The sequence below is a fragment of the Rhinopithecus roxellana genome, chromosome 5 (genome assembly GCF_007565055.1).
Source record: "Rhinopithecus roxellana isolate Shanxi Qingling chromosome 5, ASM756505v1, whole genome shotgun sequence".
NCBI classification, from domain to species: Eukaryota; Metazoa; Chordata; class Mammalia; order Primates; family Cercopithecidae; genus Rhinopithecus; species Rhinopithecus roxellana.
In genome coordinates this window covers 149,755,927-149,769,535 of record NC_044553.1, presented here as the reverse complement: position 1 = coordinate 149,769,535, position 13,609 = coordinate 149,755,927, and the positions used below count along the sequence as shown (strand labels likewise).

The 13,609-nt window shown below is 50.2% G+C and overlaps 1 protein-coding gene across 1 annotated transcript in view; it reads left to right on the top strand.

Moving 5' to 3' along the window:
* Nucleotides 1-7,050: 7,050 nt before the first annotated feature.
* GPR68 (G protein-coupled receptor 68) overlaps nucleotides 7,051-13,609 on the top strand; it is a 32,036-nt gene continuing 25,477 nt past the window's right edge. The window contains exon 1 of the mRNA XM_010356389.2: nucleotides 7,051-7,092. The gene's annotated coding sequence lies outside the window, so the exon portion shown is untranslated. The remainder of the gene's footprint in view (nucleotides 7,093-13,609) is intronic.

Sequence of the window (13,609 nt, the reverse complement as noted above, 5' to 3'; positions counted from 1 at the left end):
GATCTCAGCTCACTGCAAGCTCCGCCTCCCGGGTTCACGCCATTCTCCTGCCTCAGCCTCCCGAGTAGCTGGGACTACAGGCGCCGCCACCTCGCCCGGCTAGTTTTTTGTATTTTTAGTAGAGACGGGGTTTCACCGTGTTCGCCAGGATGGTCTCGATCTCCTGACCTCGTGATCCACCCGTCTCGGCCTCCCAAAGTGCTGGGATTACAGGCTTGAGCCACCGCGCCCGGCCCTGAATCCTATTTTGTTTTTTCTAATGGGTCACCACCACCGCAGGGGGAATGCAATGGGCTGGAGGCCAGTCTGGGCAACATAGCAAGACACTGTCTACAAAAGACAAAATTTAGCCGGGCGTGGTGGTATATACCTGCAGTCCCAGCTACTCGGGAGGCTGAAGACAGAGGATCCTTTAAGCCCAAGGATGTCGAGCCTGCAGTGAGCAGTGATGGCGCCACTGCACTGTAGCCTGGGAGACAGAGTGAGGCCCTGTCTCAAAAAAGAAAATAATAAGATAAAATAGCAGGGTGTGGTGGTGCGCACCTGTAGTCCCAGCCACTAGGGAGGCTGAGGTGGGAGGATCACTTGAGCCCTGGCAGTCGAGGCTGCAGTGAGCCAGGCTTGTGCCTCTGCACCCCAGCCTGGGCGACAGAGCAAGACCTCATCTCAAAAATAATTGAAGAATCCCATTTTGCTATGGCGTTCATCTCATGTCGTGACAGGACCTCAACTTGAAGGGGCTCCTTATGATTTTCCCAAGGCTACTCAACCAGTAAATACTGGATCTGGAATTTGGACCTTAGGGGCTGCAGATACTGAAATTAGATGCATGGTGGGGAGGAGGAAGAGAGGGAAGGAGGAGGCATGAAAATGACCACGCCTGACCAAGGTTCTTCTGATGTTTTTCTGTCTAGCTGCTGCCTCAGTGTCTCCTTCCTTCCTACAAACCTATTTTTTGGCTCTCTCCTCTTGCCTCCTTGCCCGTTCTCCCCGAGGCTCTGCAATCTGTCCTTGTATCTGGCCACTCTGCAGAAACTGCCATCCATGCTGTTTTGAGCCAGACTGAGTGGCGGCCACCCGCAGTCTTCATCCTGTGTGGCCTCTGCAATATTTGACAGCTGGCCAGGCACTTCTTGGCACCCTCAGCCTCTGCTGCACGCTTCTCTGTCCCTCTGGGACAGCTCTGTGCTACCCGCTCCTTCGTCCCTTCATTCATCCCTCCTGGGGACATCAGGACTGCGGGCAGAGCCCTGGATTCTGTCTCCACCACTCCCCTGTCCTGTACTCCCCCTTCAGGCCTGACCCCACCCTCCCTATGCAGGGAGCGCTTGTGGAGGTGACCTCCAGCCCAGCGTCTCCTGACCTTCAGGCTGGGACTGCTGCCCTCATCAACCCAGTTTCACTGTTCCCAGGATCATCTCTGCAGCTTCAGGGGCCTGAGATTCGAGCTGGACCCTTCCTTTCCTCACATCCCACATTTCACAGGTCACATCCTGGACCTGAGGGTGGGGCGGGAATCTGGGCCCCTCCCCTCTGCCCTAGGTCACACCCTCCAGCCGACTGGTCTGGCTGCCTCGGGCTCTCCCCTTACTCTTCCATCTACTCCAGCCGGCTTTTGGTCCCATTGGTTCCACAAGAGAGCTCCTGCCAAGGTCACTAATCCAGAGGCAACTTATCGGCCCTAGTTGTCATTTCTCAGGAGGTGCCCTGAACCAGGGGACCTTCCTATTTAGAACATCCCCTCCACATTGGCCACACTTGTGAGCAGCGGGAGGTCAGGCATAACCAGCTCATCCACTGGTGTCTTTCCACAAGGTCAGACTTTTATTGACGCTATTTTTTCTTTTCTTTTCTCTTTTCTTTTCTTTTCTTTTCTTTCTTTTCTTTTCTTTCTTTCTCTTTGTTTCTTTTTCTTTCTCTCTCTTTTTTTTTTTTGAGACAGTTTTGCTTTTGTTGCACAGGCTGGAGTGCAGTGGTGCAGTCTTAACTCGCTGCATCCTCCGCCTCCTGGGTTCAAGCGACTCTCCTGCCTCAACCTCCCGAGTAGCTGGGATTACAGGTGTGCACCACCATGCCTGGCTAATTTTTGTATTTTTAGTAGAGATGGGGTTTCACCATGTTGGCCAGGCTGGTCTCGAACTCCTGACTTCAGGTGATCTGCCCACATCGGCCTCCCAAAGTTCTGAGATTACAGGCGTGAGCCACCACACCCGGCCTCTTTTAGTTATTTTTAATTGTACAATAAGTTATTTTTTACTGTAGTCATCCTCTTGTGCTATCAAATACTAGGTCTTTTTTTTTTTTTTTTTTTTTTTTTTGAGACAGAGTCTTGCTCTGTCGCCCAGGCTGGAGTGCAGTGGCCGGATCTCAGCTCACTGCAAGCTCCGCCTCCTGGGTTCAAGCAATTCTCCTGCCTCAGCCTCCCGAGTAGCTGGGACTACAGGTGCCCGCCAACTCGCCCGGCTAATTTTCTGTAGTTTTAGTAGAGACAGGGTTTCACCATGTTAGCCAGGATGGTCTCGATCTCCTGACCTCGTGATCCGCCCGCCTCGGCCTCCCAAAGTGCTGGGATTACAGGCATGAATACTAGGTCTTATTCTATCTAACTATATGTCTGTTCCCATTAACCATCCTCACTCCCCTCCCACACCATTACCCTGCCCAGCCTCTGGTAACCATCCTTCTACTCTCAATCTCCATGAGTTCAGTTGTTTTCATTGTCAGCGCCCTCAAATAAGTAAGGACGTGAAGTTTCTTTTTCTGTGCCTGGCTTATTTCACTTAACATAATGAGCTCCGGTTCCATCCATGTTGCAAATGACAGCATCTCATTCTTTTTTATGGCTGACTAGTACTCCGTTGTGTATATATGCCATATTTTCTTCATTCATCTGTTGATGGACACTTTGGTTTTTTCTGCATCTTGGCTGTTGTTAATAGCAGAGTCACTAATGTGGGCAGAGCCTTAGGTGGGAGATACTGGGTGCTTATCACGAGTGACAGCAAGATGGTGTCAGTTGAGATGGCCATTTCAAGCTGCTGAAGTCTTGCTCCTTTTATGGTCACAGAGTCTTCTGGTGAGGACTGATAGTGGAGGAGAGTGCTTGGTTATGTCCTTATCTGGCTGGATGCAGTCTTTATTGATCAGGTAAAACATGTGGTCCCTGTTGGCAAAGTGCCATATTAAATGTAAGATGGAGTCTTTTTCTAAGATGGAGTTACTTATGTCGAAGGTGCTCTATACACACACCCAGCCCTTTGCAGACTAGGTCCTCTCTACAGGCTCCCCTCAAGGCACACCCAGCCCCCTGATCATACTTCATCAAGCCCAGGCATACCCATGACTTTAATTACCACCTATTCCCAGAAGGCCCAAACTTGTATCCAGCCCCTGTCTCTCCTCCAAAAGTCCAGATCTGGATTTCCAACTTGCATGTCCCAAACACACCTCAAATTCAACATGCCCAACACAGCTCACCATCCTCCCCCTCCAAAGCGAGGCCTCTTTGTATTCCCTCCTCCCCACACCTGCCCCATATGCATCCAGAGGATGCTGGCCTTCCCCTCACTCTCCCCTGTGTCCTGTTACTCTATCAGCTGCTTTCAACGCTAAGACCCTGCTCACCTCCACAGCCAATCCCAAGCCACAGCCCCCTTCAGCAGTACCATGGGGCCCTGTGGCTAAGAGAGCACCCCAGATCACGCCCCCTCCTGAGTTACAGGGCCCCACCCTCTGCGTTGGTATGGTGTGTGACCTCTTGGCTGGGAAATACCCAAGTTGCAGCTGGATATTTTTTTTCCTTCTGAGACAGGGTGTTCCGCTGTCCCTCAGGCTGGAGTGCAGTAGTATGACTACGGCTCACTGCAACCTCAAGTGATCCTCCTGCCTCAGCCGCCTGAGTAGCTGGGACTACAGGCACATGCCACCACACCTGGCTAATTTTTTATTTTTTGTAGAGACAGGGTCTTGCTACATTGCCCAGGCTGGTCTCAAACTCCTGACCTCAAGTGATCCCTCGACCTTGGCCTCCCAAAGTTTCGGGATTACAGGCGTGAGCCACCACACCTGGCCAGAGTTTGACTCTTTATTATCAGTAACAATTTACAAATAATAAAACATACAATAATCATTATTGTAAAATCCACACAACCAATTGATTCTTGTAGAAAGCTCATTGATTTTTTGCCAAACGGGTGTATTTGTAGCCAACCTATGCTTGCAACTGACAAATGAGCGTAGCTCCAACACAAACGTGGTTGGTAATTTCTTTTATGTTAACATGTAAGATGAAAGGGAAATAAGTCAAAGATGTATGTCAGAGCTTCACTGAAAACATGAGCAACTGTTTAATCAAGTGGTAGTTTCTGAATGCTGAAAATATTTCCTCAGTTTTTTGTACTATTCCCATTATAATGGCTACAGATGCAACACACTTTTTAAAAAACTGAGATATAATTTACATACCATATTATTCACCCAAGACATCTTCTCTATTATTATTAAGTCTAGAGACACTAGACAATCAAAAAAACATAAATCAAGCCCAAGTTTATAACATTTACCAATTTATGTGGTATAAGTACTCTCACCATGGCCAATGTCAAGCTGCCAGCACTGAACACATCACTTAACACGGAACTGATTTCAATCTTTGAGATTAAAAAAATCTCAATTTTTTTTTTTTTGAGATGGAGTCTCGCTCTATTGCCCAGGCTGGAGTGCAGTGGCACAATCTCAGCTCACTGCAACCTCTGCTTCCCGGGTTCAAGCAATTCTCTGCCTCAGCCTCCCGAGTAGCTGGGATTACAGGCGCCTGCCATCACACCAGGCTAATTTTTCTATTTTTAGTAGAGACAGGGTTTCACCATTTTGGCCAGGCTGGTCTTGAACTCCTGACCTCATGATCCACCCACCCCAGCCTCCCAAAGTGCTGAGATTGTACAGGTGTGAGCCACTGCACCCGGCCTCAATGTTTTAAAAATTGAGATAATTTGTATATCATAATATTCACCCAAGACATCTTCTCTATCATTCTTAAGTCTAGAAACACTAGACAATGAAAAAACATAAATCAAACCCAAGTTTATAGCGTTTACCAGTTTCTGTGGTATAAGTACTCTCACCATGGCCAATGTCAGGCTGCCAGCACTGAACACATCACTTAACACAGAACGCATCACTTAACACAGAACTGGCCAAGGAAGCTCTTGGCCCCTAAGCGTTCCCTGAAAAATCACTGACATGAGGCAGATTCATTAACAGGAGAAAAGGCATACAAATTTAACAGGTATACACGAGAGCCTTCAGAATAAAGACTACACCCTCTCCAGGGAAGTCCAGAAACTTATATACTGTCTTGAGGTTACAGACAGAATGGGGGCTTGGGTCCTGGCACAACAGGTTATGGGAGAGGGAGAAGCATTCTATTGAGGGGCTATACATGATTACTAGGGAGAATGATTGGATGGGGAACAGAAAGTAACTTGTAAAATTATTTGGAATTTATATGATCCTTGGAAACAGTCACTGTCTTGAAAAAGGGTCTGTTCAGATGTGGTTACATTCTTGGTCTTCTTTGCTGTAAAGAGTGATGAGATAACAGGGTGAGAACAAGAACAACTGTTCCCCTTGGCGATTCAGTCCTTTCTTTTTGTAGATAGGGGAAAAGTTTCTTCCAGTTTATTGATCTCTAAGGGTGTTGAATTCAAAATACTCATTATACCAGGGAGCCATATTTTGGCGTGAAATATTTTGGGATTTCCTTCACCAGAAAGAGATGTACCTCATGATATGATACCACCACCATACAGATACAGTAGTTGTAACCTGAAAGCATGGGTAAAAGTAAAATAATTAGCAAGTGGGGAGTCTTGAGTGTTCCCTTTGCTTTTCATGTAAGTTACTTGATGGTGGGTTTACATAGGTTAATTGTTAATGATGGCTGTGCTGAAACAACGGGCTTGCAAAATTCCTGGAAATTCACGAATGTGCTTTCACAAGCCAGCACAGGTCTGCTCGGCACAGGGAGCACCACCTCTTAGGGATGGGCTGCGGAGAAAGAGTCTGAATGACTGAGCAGAAATAACTAAAGGAGAAAAAGGAACGAGAAGAGAAGAGAAGCTGGAGGCTTTGCAGAGCTGACCGTCCTAAGGTGCATGCAGCTATGCCAGCCTCTGGCTGTCTCCTAGGCCATTTCCCTCTCATTTCTGCCCTGCGAGCCCCAGGAAAGGCCTCAGAGAGAGGGGTACCAGGTGTGCAGGATGGTCACAGGGATCCCATTACAAAGGTCTGCTGAGGCAGCCCCAGTGGCAGACTCAGAGGAGAACAACCCAGCCTCCTCAAGACTCAGCTGCCCTCAAACCCAGCTCTGGAAGAGCCTAGGTTGAGAGACGTGGTCTTCCCGTACAGGGCACAGAGAATGGCTACTCGGGCTTGTCTGGAAGCTGGGACACTCTGTCCCGGCTTCTCCCTCACCTTCCACCCTTCCTCCTTGCCCTTCTCCAGAGAGAGCAGAAAGAGTCCGCCAGCGGACTGACAGACCCCAGGCCCGGGGCAAGCCTGTCATCTCTCCATGTGTTTGGGGTACAGTGGTCTCCACCCGGCAGAGTCCATAGCACGAAGTCAGGCGCAGAAATGTCCCCTGTCCAAGCTCGGGCCTTTTGGCCCAGCCCCACGAAGTTGGGTTCATCGTGTCACATCTGGGAGCAGAGGCAGAACCATCTACCTGCTCTCCATCTCCCCTCCCCCAGAGACCACAAATAGATACGGGCAGGCACCCAGCCAGCCTGGCCGCAGGGAGGGAAACCTGGGCCCCGCGAGCCCCTGGCGGAGGGAGGTACCCTAGGAGCTGTCCTGGGAGCCGCACCCTCCCCAGGCCGGTGGGGGGTGCAGGTGCCCTGGTGTCCGGCGGGGCCTGGACTCTGTCCCCGTGGTCGGGTGGGCAGCGGAGCCTCCGCCTCCCGCTCGAGGACCCCGCACGGCGAGCGCCGCGCCGGTCCTGCCACGCCCCGCAGGCGCCGTCCCCGCTGCCACTCCCTCCTGCGGGCCCAGCTGAGCCGCGGCCGCGCTTCCTGCACCCAGGACCCGACAGAGGTGAGTGCGCCGGGCGGCCGGGGCGAGGGCGGACGGCGGCGGCAGCGCGGGGACGCACCGGGGAACGGCTGACCTTCAGCGAGGGCGGCTCCCCGCCAGCTACCGGAGCGGAAGATTCAAATCCGATCTGTGGAATAAAGGCGTTTGGGGGAAGTGGAGCAGGAGAAGGACTGGGGTAGGTCTCTGTGCTAGGAAAGGATACAAATGGATGGGGCTCTTGAGGCCCAGGGACTTGCCACCCTGAGGGTGTCATGGAGTGGTGTTTGGGGGGACGCCAGGCCAGAGGGGCTCCTTTGCCCAGGGCTCCTGGGGTGGGGGCATATCTCAAAATCCAGCACTGTCCAGACCCGCTGAGGACATGACCTTTCATAGCTGCAACTGAGGCACCTCGAGGAGCACTGTGGGAGGAGTCCAAGGACCCGGACCCAGGCTGGAGGTCTGGGCTCCGTGGCATCCGTTAAAGCCGGGGAAATGCTATTCGACCCTGGCCCAGAGAGAGGAGAGAGGCGAAAGGAAGAGGGAGGGACACACTAATATTTACTGAATGTCCGCTGGCGCCAGATACTTCTCACACAGTATTTTGTTTAACTGCCTCGTTTTATCCTTCCATCTATTCCTGCATTCATTTATTCAGCAAAACGGGCACTCTGCTGGGCTTTGGCCTGAGCTGGAGGGAGCTGCTCACTGCCCATGTAACTCACACTCTACATGGGAAACAGACTGTAATTCAGAGTGACCGGTGGGAGGTCTGCACTGCTTCTCCTTCTTGCCCAAGATGATCAGAATCAAACTAAGTGGCCCCCAGCAATACAACCCTGGGCCAATGAGAAGGCCCTAAGCCCCCACCATCAACATTCAAGGGCCCCTTCTGTATCCACAGCATCATATACACTAGTCACTGAGAGAAGTCCTAGGACACCCTCCTAGTCGCTTTTGGGTTTCAGTCCAGAATCACCTCTTCCAGGAAGGCTTCCCTGACTTCCCGCCCTCCAGACCAGGAGCTTTTTACTTTGGCACCCGAGGCGTGGCTCCTCCCTGCCCATTATCCTCCAATCATAGCTGTTATCAGAATGTTGTTCTTGCTGTGTTCATTCTGGTTTTCCCTTCTAATCAGTTTCAAAAAACCTCAGCGCCCTCCAGCTCCATGTCTACTATATACATAATGTTTTTATTCGAATATTTTACCATGGGAGCTGGATTACCGCGGGACCTCTACTCAAAAAACGGAAACTCGAAACTTATGTCTTACCATCACTATTTTCAGATTCCATCTGTGCTCCTCAACTTCCTGGGCAGAGTTCATCATTTCCAGGCCCCTGTGGTACAAATTCTGTTACCTCTGATTGACCCCTGGGGCTCCTGACTGAGGAGAGAGAGCAGATAGTAACCCACCTTCTAAACAAAGTAGCCCCATTTCCAGCTCTCAGAGACTCTCAGAGCCTCCAAGTGTTCTCCCTCTAACCCCAGTTCCTACTCGCCCCGCCCCGGTGCTGACTGTGTGTTGTGGGGTGGAGACTGCGAGGTGGTGGGGTCTGCTGTTGGTGGAAGTCCTGATTAGGGAGTAGAATCAGGCCCCACCGCGAAAGAGGACCTGGACCCAGTGGTCAATTCCAGGACAAGGGGGTAAATCCCACTCTTGGTTCTATTGCACAAATACATTATGTTTAAAAAAAGAAATTGTAGTCTACTTCCAGAAATAGAAAAGTCAGTACCCCTTTGCCACAAAAGGAAGGTAATTAAACAAATAAAAGCAAGGGACTTGGCAAATAAAATAAATAAAAGCAAGGAACTAGGCAGCAGTGTTACTAAACTTTAGCACCTGTGAATATACCTGAGGCCTGCTCTCTGGGCTAAAAAAGGAGATGAGCAAGAATGAGAGTGGTGTTAAAGACGTACTAGCACCCACATGAGGCTTTCTCCTTAGTGTAGTAAGACAGATTCAGAAAGGACTGGGGCCGGGCATGGTGGCTCACACCTGTAATCCCAGCTTTGGGATTACTCCCACTTTGGGAGACCAAGGCGCAGGGATCACTTGAGGTCAGGAGTTCGAGACCAGCCTGGCCAAACATGGTGAAACCCCATCTCTACTAAAAATACAAAAGTTAGCCGGGCATGGTGGCACACGTCTGTAATCCCAGTTACTCGGGAGGTGAGGCAGGAGAATTGCTTGAACCCAGGAGGTGGAGGTTGTAGTGAGCAGAGATCACGTCACTGCACTCCAGCCTGGGTGACAGAGCAAAACTCCGTCTCAAAAAAAAAAAAAAAAAAAAAAGGCCTGGCGTGGTGGCTCACGCCTGTAATCCCAGCACTTTGGGAGGCCGAGGTGGGCAGATCACGAAGTCAGGAGATCGAGACCATCCTGGTGAACACGGTGAAACCCCGTCTCTACTAAAAATACAAAAAAATTAGCCAGGCGTGGTGGTGGGCGCCTGTAGTCCCAGCTACTAGGGAGGCTGAGGCAGGAGAATAGCGTGAACCCGGGAGGCAGCAGAGCTTGCAGTGAGCGGAGATCACGCCACTGCACTCCAGCCTGGGCGACAGAGCGAGACTCCGTCTCAAAAAAAAAAAAAAAAGGCTCTGACGGGAATAACAAAAATAGTCACTGTCTCCTTCAGTCAGCACCTACTAAGTGCAGAGAGCCCAGCAGTGCCTGGAGTGATATAAAACAAACCTTCAGTTAATCTTGTTATCAACTAAAGGGCTACTTCTTCCAGGAAGTCCACCCTGATGTGTCCCTTCACAAGCTAAACCTCTCCTGCTGTAATGCTTGCCGTGTTTCATTGCAATGGCGTGTTGTCTTCCACTCCTGAGTATAAATTTCATAAGAACAACCACTACAGCCGGGCGCAGTGGCTCACGCCTGTAATCCCAGCACTTTGGGAGGCTGAGGTGGGCGGATCACCTGAGGTCAGGAGTTCGCGACCAGCCTGACCAACATGGTGAAACCCTGTCTCTACTAAAACTACAAAATTAGCTGGGTGTGGTGGTGCATGCTTGTAATCCAGCTACTCCGGAGGCTGAGGCAGGAGAATTGCTTGAACCTGGGAGGCAGAGGTTGCGGTGAGCCAAGATAGTGCCATTGCACTCCAGCCTGGGCAACAAGAGCAAAACTCCATCTCAAAAAAAAAAAAAAAAAGAACAATCACTAGGTTTACCTTGTTCCTTGTTCACCTCACTGTTCTGACACCTGCCTCACCCTGGCCCCATAGCCTGGAGCACAGGTGTTGAATGAGCTGATGAATGAATAATGAATGAATAACTGAGTGATCCTCCCTGACTTGGATCCTGCTGGCCCCTTCCAATTATGCCTTTCTTCTCCCTGCCCTCCTCCCTGTCCTTATCCAAACCCTCCATCTTTCAAGGCCCTACCAGGGGTCCGGGGTCCGGCTTCTCCAGAGGCCTTTTTAAACCAACGGATCCACCCTCAGCCCTCTTGCCCCAGAATATTACATCGCTGGTGATATGCATACCTAGGGCGTATTCAGTTCCCTAGTCTGGCGTGTTCCCCTCCAGAGGTCAGGGGCTGTGGGTGACAAACCACAGGTGCTCAGGAAACACTGTGGAGTGGTTCCACATGGTCCAGCCTCCAAGTACCAGCTGTGTTGGGTCTCAATAGCTATATTAGTTTCCTGTTGCTGTGGAACAAATTACCACCAACTGACTTAGTATCTTAAAACAACATATATTCATTATTTTAGAATTCTAGAGGACAGAATAGGGTCTCACGGGGCTAAAACTAAGGTGTTGGCAGGGCCAGCCAGGTCCTTTGTGGAGGTCCAGGGGAGACTCCATTTCCTTGTCTTTTTCAGCATCTCAGGCCTGCCTGCATTTCTTGGCTTGTGGTCTCTCCCATCTTCAAAGCTTACAATGGATGGTGGAGCCCTCCCCTCTCTACATCACTCAAATTCTCTCTTCTGCCTCCCTCTTCCACCCTTGTGATGACACTGGGTCCACTTTGATAACCCAGGATCATCTCCCCATCTCAAAATCTCTAATTATCACATTTGCAAAGTCCATTTAATGTGTAAGGTAACATGTTCACAGGTACCAGGGATTAGAACACAGTCATCTTTTTTTTTTTTTTTTTAAACAGAGTCTTGCTGTGTTGCCCAGGCTGGAATACAGTGGCATGATCTCGGCTCACTGCAACCTCCGCCTCCCAGGTGCAAGTGATTCTCATGTCTCAGCCTCCCGCGTAGCTGGGACTACAGGCGTGCACCACCACACCCAGCTAATTTTTTTTTTTTTTTTCAGTAGAGATAGGATTTTGTCATGTTGGCCAGGCTGGTCTCGAACTCCTGACCTCAAGTGATCCACACGTCTCGGCCTCCCAAAGTGCTGGGGTTACAGGTGTAAGCCCCCGTGTCCAGCCAAGGCCACAGTCATCTTTGAGGGCTGTTGTTCTGCCTACCACAGTAGGAGCTATCCCTCGTAGTCACAGGACATGCTGACTGGTGGAATATACCTAGTAGCTGACATTTACTGCTCCGGGCACATTACACAACACTCCATGAGTTAGGTGCCATCATTGTCATTTTACAGATGAAGAACAGAGGTTAAATAACTTGGCATGTGGCAGAGCTGGGATTTGAACCTAGGCAGTGGAGCTCCAGGATGCACCTTCCTGGCCTGTAGGCTACACTGCCTCTCTGGCACCATTATTGCCCTCAAGATGCCTGGCAAGAAGACCTGAAGCCCAGATCAGGAGGAGATTTTCTCCAAGGTTTTCTAGGTAAGGCCCCTGTATAGGCTACAAATTCTCTGCCAGTACTCTCTCATTTCAGCCCTTTCTCACCCTCCCACACCATCCACACCCCATTATAGGACCCTAAGCCATGATCCAAGAGGGCTGAAGGGAGAGCTGCCAATGGTTTTCTTCAGGGGGTCCCAGGCAGTTAAGGCTGGAAAGGTTTCTGTGTGCCAAATACCACTCAAATCCATCCCTGTCCTCCCCCAGCATCCACACACCAAGTCATATGAACCCCACAGGAGGCAAATCTTACGTAGCAAATCAAAGAAAAGTCATCACCATGTACCCAGCTCACTGCCACAAAGAAGCCTACACCCTTAAATGAGATTGGAACACATAAGCCTTCCATGGGCATCAGGGGAAGAAGGGATGGCTTAACATTTATTAAGTGAGCATTACTAGAGGCAGGCATAGTTCTAAGAGTTTTATACTTACTCAGTGAATACAACAAGCCTGTGCAGTACTGTTTTTTTTTTTTTGTTTTGTTTTGTTTTTGTTTTTTGAGACGGAGTCTTGCTCTGTTGCCCAGGCTGGAGTGCAGTGGCACGATCTTGGCTCATTGCAACCTCTACCTCCTGGGTTCAGCGATTGTCCTGCCTCAGCCTCCCGAGTAGCTGGGATTACAAGTGGGCACCACCATGCCTGGCTAAGTTTTTTATTTTTTAGTAGAGACAGGGTTTCACCATGTTGGCCAGGCTGGTCTTGAACTCCTGGCCTCAAGTGATCTGCCCACCTTGGCCTCCCAATGTGCTGGGTTTATAAGCATGAGCCATCGTGCCTGGCCCAGTACTATTATTATCCCCGTTTTACGTATCAGGAAACTAAGGCACAGAGTGAATGTCACTTGTTTATGGTCACATAGCCAATAAGTGGAGGAGCCAGAACTGGGTCCGTTCTCCCTAAGCAGAGAACCAAGGCAGAGGCTGACCAGAGCTGAACAGCCCCAGCCTGGGCCACACTCCTTCCATCAGCAAAGCCCCCTCTTGTGCCTTCCCAGCAAAACCTGTTGTTTTTGGACCTGGCAAAGCTGGTATCCTGGTTTCTATGTCAACCACACTTCCATTTAATTCATTTATTTCCATTCCTTTTTTTTCTTCTTCTTTTTTAAATAGAGACAGATTCTTGCTATGGCTATGGCTACAGTCTTGCCCAAGCTCTTCTTGAAGTCCTGGCCTCAAGTGATCCTCCCATCTCAGCCTCCCAAGGTACTGAGATTATAGGCATGAGCCACCATGCCCAGCCTTCAACCAGATTTCTTGACAGCACCTTTACATGTGATTCTTACACCAATCTTCACTGTTAACCCCATTTTAAAGAAGCAGAAACCAAGGCCCAGGGAGGCTACATAACTTGCCAGAGCTCTCAGAGCTAAAAAGCAACAGATGTGCAGTTCAAACCCAGGCATTCAGATGCCCAAGTCCCCTGCACTCCCACTCTCCCAAACTGCCTCAGCCTGAGCAAGCCCAACCTGAAGCCTTCCTCCTGGAGTCCAAAGTCCAGCCAGGAATGTGACATGGGCTCCCAGCCCTCCAGATGTGTGTGCTCACACTTCGTCTAGACTTGTTCCTCCCTGGCCTTCGAACGTTTCGCCCTCAGAGGTCCCCATTAGTCACAGTCTGTCTGAGAGCCCTCGGATTAGCTGGATGGGAGCAGACGCAACTTTGTGGTGGTCATCAGTTTGTCCCATTCATCAGCTCAGGCCCGAGCCTGTTGGAGTGTCGTTGTTGCCAGAAACAATAACTCTTAGGAAAGAAAACCAGTCTCTTT